The 8,015-nt window shown below is 43.8% G+C and overlaps 1 non-coding gene across 1 annotated transcript; it reads left to right on the top strand.

The window, feature by feature from the left end:
• The first annotated feature begins 826 nt into the window (after window positions 1-826).
• TRNAR-CCU (transfer RNA arginine (anticodon CCU)) lies at window positions 827-898 on the top strand. Its single transcript has one exon. It is a non-coding gene; the product is annotated as a tRNA-Arg (tRNA).
• Window positions 899-8,015: the final 7,117 nt, after the last annotated feature.

Below are 8,015 nucleotides of genomic sequence, written 5' to 3'. Positions count from 1 at the left end.
AAGACCAAGAGGGCTTCCCTGGTGGCATAGTGGTTAAGAATCCGTCTGCCAATGCAGGGGACATGGGTACGAGCCCTGCTCTGGGAAGATCCCACATGCCGTGGAGCAACTAAGCCCGTGCACCACAACTACTGAGCCTGTGCTCTAGAACCCGCGAATCACAACTACTGAGCCCACGTGCGGCAACTACTGAAGCCCGCGTGCCTAAGAGCCCGTGCTCTACAACAAGAGAAGCCACCGCAATGAGAAGCCCGCGCGCCGCAACGAAGAGTAGCCCCTGCTCGCCGCAACTAGAGAAAGCCCGCATGCAGCAACAAAGACCCAATGCTGCCAATAAATAAATAAATAAGTAAGTAAGTAAATTTATAAAATTAAAAAAAAAACAAACTGACAGAATGCTTGAGCAAGGAAACAGTTGTGCACTCCATGGTCTCTTTTCATTCCTGAGGCAGTGTTAGTAAAATCAAAAGAATGATAAATTTGATTAAAAAAAAAAGCAACAATGGTAATACCGGCAACTGATTGCAGAGGGGTTAAAAACAATTTTAAAAAAGTACTAGACAATGAGATGGAAGAGGGTAATTGGAGGAAAGCATTCTAGGATTCTTTTGTTATTTTGGAAGAGAGTAGAGCAGAAAGTGAATTTATCATGAAGCTAAGGAAGCATAAGCTGCAGGACTAATTCTTTTACTCTTTTTAATTTTTTTCTTAAAGAAGACTCCCAAATTGAATAAACTTCAGGTCCCATAAAATCTGGATCTGCCTCTGGGGTATGGTTAATGTTTTAATATTTATATTTTATTAAAACAGTATGTTTGTAGAGACTTCCCTGGTGGTCCAGTGGGTAAGACTCTGTGCTCCTAATGCAGGGGTCCGGGTTCAATCCCTGGTCGGGGAACTAGATCCCTCATGCTTCATGCTGCAACTAAGAAGTCCGCATGCCGCAACTGAAAGATCCTGGGTGCCGCAACTAAGACCGAGCACAGCCAAAATACATAAATAAATAAATATTTAATTAATTTAATTTATTTATTTGTGTATTTATTTCTTTTTGGCTGTGTTGGGTCTTCGTTGCTGTGCGTGGTCTTTCTCTAATTGCGGCGAGTGGGGGCTACTGTTCGTTGCTGTGCGCGGGCTTCTCACTGCAGTGGCTTCTCTTATTGCAGAGCACGGACTCTAGGTGCACAGGCTTCAGTAGTTGCGGCATGCGGGCTCAGTAGTTGTGGTGTACAGGCTTAGTTGCTCCGCGGCATGGAGATCTTCCTGGACCAGGGCTCAAACCCATGTCCCCTGCATTGGCAGGCAGATTCTTAACTACTGCACCACGAGGGAAGTCCCATAAATATTTTTAAAATAAATAAAACAGTATGTATGTAAAAAGTTGTAAATACAACTACTAAAAGTGTAAGAAACTAAATGTGTATTTTCTAATGTGGTAGGGAAATTAAGATAAGAAAATTTGATCAAACCAATGAAAAGTAGGTAAAGAGGGGGGAAAGAAACAAAGAAAGCATGTTATAAATAGAAAACACAAACTAGAATGGCAGATATAGCCTAAAATATTATTTAACCCTGATATCTGGTCCCCCTTCTCACATGGCAATGTAATTTTTAGTCAAGCAGTTTAAAATCTACATCTCTCATCCACCCTTACAGCTGGATATGGCCAATGGTATGTGACTAGAAGTGGTGTTGCAGCTTGTGGGTTGCCATTAAAAGGAAGGGAAATTTCCTTCTCTTTCTCCTTCTACACTTCCAGCTGACTGGAATTTAGATGTACTAGTAGGAGCTAGATAATCTATCTTGTACCACAGGTGAGTAGGATGCATATCAAGGATGACAGAGCAATAAGAAAGAAGGAGACTGTCCCTGATAATTTTGTGGAGAGCCATCCTACCAGCTAGGACTTTTATGTGAGAGATAACTTCCATCTTGTTTAAGCCATTGTCCTTCGATAGCTTGGCAAAAGCAGCTGAACCAATATACTGACTAATTTAGTAGGTATAAATAGAAATATGTTAGAAATCATAGTAAAAGTAAATAGATTAGACTCACTGGTTAAAAGACAATGATTTTCAGATCAGAATAAAACAAGCAAACAAAAAATAAATGCAGCCACGTACATTTGTTACATGTTGTCTCTAGCTGAGGTATATTCACAGGATATTGCCAGAGTTGAATAGTTGCAGTAGAGACTGTATTGCCTGCAAAATAAAAAATAATTACTACTTGACCCTTTACAGGAAAATTTTGATGACCCCTGAACTAGGTCATAAAGCAAATTTTAACAAATATCAAAGAATAACTATCATACTGGCTGTATTCTCTGATCTTAATGAAATAAAATGCGAAGTCAAAAGCAAAGAGATAGCCAAAATAACCTCATTACATTTGGAAGTGTGTTAAAGAATTCACAGAGTAGGGCTTCCCTGGTGGCGCAGTGGTTGGGAGTCCGCCTGCCAATGCAGGGGACGCGGGTTCGTGCCCCGGTCCAGGAGGACCCCGCGTGCCGCGGAGTGGCTGGGCCCGTGAGCCATGGCCACTGAGCCTGCGCGTCCGGAGCCTGTGCTCCGCAACGGGAGAGGCCACAGCAGTGAGAGGCCTGTGTACCGCAAAAAAAAAAAAAAAAAAAGAATTCACAGGGTAAAGAAGAAATCATAAAGGAAATTATAAAATATTTGGAAGTGGAGAACATTGAAACACAATATAAGAAAATTTGTGGAAATCAGCTAGAGCAATGATTAGACATTTATACCCCTTGAAATATATATTAGAAAAAGAAAAATACTAAAAATTAGTAAGCTGAGTATGCTCAACTCAAGAATTAGAAACAGAATAATAGAATAACCTGAAGAAAGCAGTGAAAAGAAAATAAGAATGGACGCAAACAAAATAAAAAACAAAGAAACAATAGAGAGATAAACAAAAGCAAAAGTTAGTTCTTTGACGAAACCAAGTCAAACCTCTGGCAAGATGCACCAACAAAAAAAAAAAGAGAGAGAGGAAAGGAACAAATAATAATAGGTTAGTTTACTAAATTAATTTACTAAATGATTTAATTTAAAATAATTAAAAAGTGAATGTAATAAAAGGTACTGTAGAGATTTTTTTTAATTATGAGAGAGGACTCCAAGCAGCTTAATGCTGACAAATTTGAAATTTCAAAAGAAATGAATGATTTTCTAGAAATGTGTAAATGTCCAAAACTGATTTGAGAAGTTGTAGAAAAACAGACTAATTCTCTATCCTTTGTATCAGTTACCTAGTGCTAAGTAACAAAATCACCCTAAAACATAGTGTCTTAAAACAACAACCATTTTATTTGCTCATGATTCTGCAGGTCAGCAGGTTAGCTAGGCACTATGGTAAGAACAGGTCTTCTGCTGGTCTTGCCCTGGGTAACTCAGGCAATGGCATCCATCTGGCAGCTCTACTGGGTCTAGATGGTTCAGGATGGCCTCCCTGAGATGTCTGGCAGTTGATATTGGCTGTCTGCTGAGTCATATGCCTCCATCAGGTTATTCCATGCTTCTCATGTTAGCAGAAGGATTCTAAGCAAGCAGCAGAAAGGGGCAAGTTCCAGTGCACAAGTATCTTCAAGCCTCTGCTTGTGTCGCATTTTTCCGTGTCTCACTGGCCAAATAATAACAAATCGTGGCCACAGCAAGTCACTGTGTGAGGGATTATACATTGGTAAGGATACAGGGATAGGCATTTATTGGGGGCTTGTTTCTATAATAATCAACAAAAACTGTTAACTCCCTAAATATAACGTGGTATTCCACATTGGATGCTGGAACAGACAAAGGACATTGTGGAAAAACTGGTGAAATCCAAATAAAGTCTGGAGTTTAGTTAATAATAATGTACCAATTTTAGTTTCTTATTTTGACACATGTTCCATGGTTATGTACTCTTATATTAACATTAGGGGAAAGTAGGTAAGAGGTATAGGGGAATCCTCTTTGCTATCTTTGCAAAACTTTTCTGTAAGTCAATACTTATTCCAAATTAAAAAGTTTATTTTTTAAAAAAGCAATAACCCTCCAACATACTGAAGCACAACTGGCCCAGATAGTTTTATGGGTGTTTTTTTTGTTTTGTTTTGTTTTTTGCGGTACGCAGGCCTGTCACTGTTGTGGCCTCTCCCGTTGCGGAGCAACATGCTCCGGACGCGCAGGCTCAGCGGCCGTGGCTCACAGGCCCAGCCGCTCCGCGGCATGTGGGATCTTCCCGGACCAGGGCATGAACCCGTGTCCCCTGCATCGGCAGGCGGACTCTCAACCACTGTGCCACCAGGGAAGCCCTATGGGTGTTTTTTGCCAGATTATTTAAGAAACAGATATCCTTCTTTTATTTATTTTATTTTGCGGTACGCGGGCCTCTCACTGTTGTGGCCTCTCCCGTTGCAGAGCAACAGGCTCCGGTCGCGCAGGCTCAGCGGCCATGGCTCACGGGCCCAGACGCTCCGCGGCACGCGGGACCCTCCCGGACCGGGGCACGAACCTGTGTCCCCTGCATCGGCAGGCGGACTCTCAACCGCTGCGCCACCAGGGAAGCCCGATATCCTTCTTTTATTTAAACTGTTCCAGAAAATTGAAAAAGAATGTATGTCTTGTAATTAACTTTATGAGGTTAATATAGTCTTGATATGCAAGCTGGTTAAGGACAGTATGAGAAAAGAAAATTATAGGCCAATCTCACTTATGAAGAGAAAGGCAAAAATCTTAAGTCAAATATTAGCAAGTTGACTATATATATAATTGATCCAGCAGGGATACAAGAACAGTTTAAAATGAGAAAGCCCAAATTAACCAAATTAACAGAGTAAAGAAGAAAATCCAAATAATCATCTCAATAGATGCAAAGGTAAAAAGCACTTGATAAAAATTTAACATCACTTATTATAAAAACTCTTGACCAACTCGGAATTGAAGGAAACTTCCTGAACCTGTTAAAGTTTGTCTAGCAAATACCAACAGCAAACAATATCCTTGATGGCAAAATATTTGAGGGATTTCCTTTAAAATCATGCATGGGAGAAATCTACCCGCTATTGCTGATACCATTCAACGTTGCACTACATGTTTTAGCTAGCAAACACAAGAAAAAGAAATAAAAAGAATAAAAATTACAATGGAAGAAAAAAATTGCAGTTTTATGTACAGATGACATGATTATCAACATAAAAAATTCAAAGAAATCTACAGGTAAACTGTTTGAAGAAAGAAGCGTTAAGTAAGATGACTGGATATAGGGTCAATATACAAATGGGATATGGAAAGCTTAACAATTGTCTCCAGGAGGAAAGATGGGGAACAGGACGGAGCATGGGCTTTAGACACATGTGTAATGTATATTTCTTTTTTAAAAAAATTCTTTTAATTAATTTATTTTTGGCTGCATTGGGTCTTTGTTGCTGTGTGCGGGCTTTCTCTAGTTGCAGCAAGTGGGGGCTAATCCTTGTTGTGGTGCACAGGCTTCTCATTGCGGTGGCTTCTCTTGTTGCGGAGCACGGGCTCTAGGCACACGGGCTCTAGGCACGCGGGCTCAGTAGTTGTGGTTCATGGGCTCTAGAGTGCAGGCTCAGTAGTTGTGGCGCATGCTCTTAGTTACTCCGCGGCATGTGGGATCTTCCTGGACCAGGGCTCGAACCCTTGTCCCCTGCATTGGCAGGCAGATTCTTAACTACTGCACCACCAGGGAAGCCCTGTAATGTATATTTCTTAAAAGACAAAAAGAGGAAGGAGGTCTGAAGCAAATAAAATCTTATTTGTTAAATCTGGATGGTGGGTACAAGTATATGGTTTTCTTTTTAAAAATTTCTGTGTAATATATATAATACACATAGAGTGATTTATGCAACAAATATATGACTTACGAAGTATAATTTAAAAATGAGCCTGGTGACCCCTCCAACACCATTTTGCTACCTGTGTCCCCCTTCCCCATTCCTTGTCTTTTAGCCCAGAGGTAAGCCCTATCCTGAGTGTTGCACTGATAAATTCTTTGCTTTTTAAAAATGGAATTTGATCTATCATATTATTTTCTGTGCTCTTCCATGTGTTTGAAATACTTCAAAATTAAGATAAAATAAGTAAAGCAAAATATGTCTGTTCACAATCTCCAAAAGAAAAATGATTATAGGAAAGAAAAGTTTGGAAAGAGTACCTCGACGGGGAGGAGCTTTGATTTATCCGTGTCCACCTCACTATTCACGCAACAACATTCCTGAGCGAGCGCCTCCCTGGTGCCAGGGACTGGGGATGCAGGCCCTCAGCGTTGGGGTGAGTGTGAGGCTGGGATCATGTGTGTGAGGTGCATCAGCATGGTGGCTGGAGCATGGTTGCCACTCAGTATACGGGGACCTTTACTATTACTGATTCTTAAGAAACGGCACAGCTGTCAAATTTTCATCTGCCAAGGTTTGTCTCCCATCGATCCTCCCCTGGGCTTCATTGTGCCCACTGCCTGCTCATTAGAGTCAGTATTCAGCCTGTTTGACGCAGTTCTGGAGGCTAGCAGCCCAGCGTGTAAACCAGTCATCACCAGTAGAGCCCCTGGTGCAGCAGCTTGGGCACCCGCTGGTATGTAAGTTGCAGGGAGGCCTGTAGATTTCATGAGGCAGGGAGTGAAGGACAGAGCCCTGGTGGGGTGTGATGGTTTCTGCAGGCGACGCACAGTCTCCCTGGGCCTCTGCCCAAGCCTGGCTTTGCCCTCATTCCTTGCTGCCTGTGCCTCTCTGCGTCACCTTCAGCCACCCAATCAAACATTTGTAACAAAAGAAAACAAACAAGACGTGGAACTTGGGTAGCATTTACATTTGCTGTTGCTGAGAATCTGTTCTTGAACTAAAGGCACAGGGTATAGGGGTTACAGGGTGTGTCTGGCTTCATTATTCTAGAACAAAAGAATCACCCAGTTGTCTGAAAACTCTGGAAGCCCTTGCATGCTACAACGGCTCGGGGATGTGCCGATGCTCAGGAGGCCCGAGGTGTCAGCTCCCATGGGTGACTGTGAGCACGGCTGCTCAGGCGCTGGGTGTGGGGCATATCCTGGAGGGCAGGGGAGCCCCTCCCAGGGTCCAACACCCACTGCACGTGGCAGGCGCCCTGACCCTGGACTCTGCTGTAGTTTTGGTTGGGAGACGCAGGCTTTGAAACTCCACTAGGCTCTGACGCCAGCCAGTTTCCTCCTGGTCTGGAGCTGGGGAAGGCCTGGGTCCAAGCACGTCCAAGCCTTCCACCTGGGCTCGCACCCCTGAAACTGGGCCTTAGTTCTGTGGCCTGGGAGCCTGAGAGCCTCACGTTGGCTGGTGGGGAGGAAAGACGTAGGCGTGCCCAGTCTGCTGGTCCTGTCGGGGCCTTTCTTTCCCCATTGCCCCGAGCCTAGAGCTCTGCAGCTCCCTGCCAGCGTTGCTGCCTCACAGGTTGGCTAAGCCTTTCCAGACCAGCAATTTGTGAGTCATGGCCCGTCTCAGACCAGGAGCCATGGGCAGTGCTGAGTCACTTGGGCCTGTCTGTTCTGCTGAGGACTGCTGGGAGGGCCAGCCTCACAGGCACTGGGGAGAGTGATGAAGCCCACATTCGACAGCTGGGTGGACTGGACTCAGCCTTGGGGGGGAAAGCTCAAGGGGTGGGGGGACCAGAGCCTGTCTACTGGGGTCACAGTCCCCCTGGAGAGAGGCTTGGGAGAGCACACAGAGAAACAGTTTATTTCTTTAGGTCAGAAGCAGGGGCGGAAAAACACACCCAGAGAGGAGTGCAGATGTCCTAAATGAGGAGCGCAGAGAGACGTGATTGAAATCACCTATATAGGACAGTCCTTCCGGGTTTTTGTTTACATTTGGCCAATTATCTTGTTTCTTTTTTCACACCTGACTGGTCCTAGGACCTGCCCCAAGATGTGTGCACAACTTTTTGCTAAGATGGATCCCACTGCAGAGGCCTGTGGGCGTCTGTCCATACTTATTATGCAGTGGCACCCCGTCCGGTTTTTTTTTGTGTGTGTGGTAC

Source organism: Tursiops truncatus, chromosome 3, assembly GCF_011762595.2.
Source record: "Tursiops truncatus isolate mTurTru1 chromosome 3, mTurTru1.mat.Y, whole genome shotgun sequence".
In the NCBI taxonomy this organism is placed as follows: domain Eukaryota; kingdom Metazoa; phylum Chordata; class Mammalia; order Artiodactyla; family Delphinidae; genus Tursiops; species Tursiops truncatus.
Note: the sequence above shows the minus strand (reverse complement) of the source record. Positions and strands in the feature narration are given on the sequence as shown.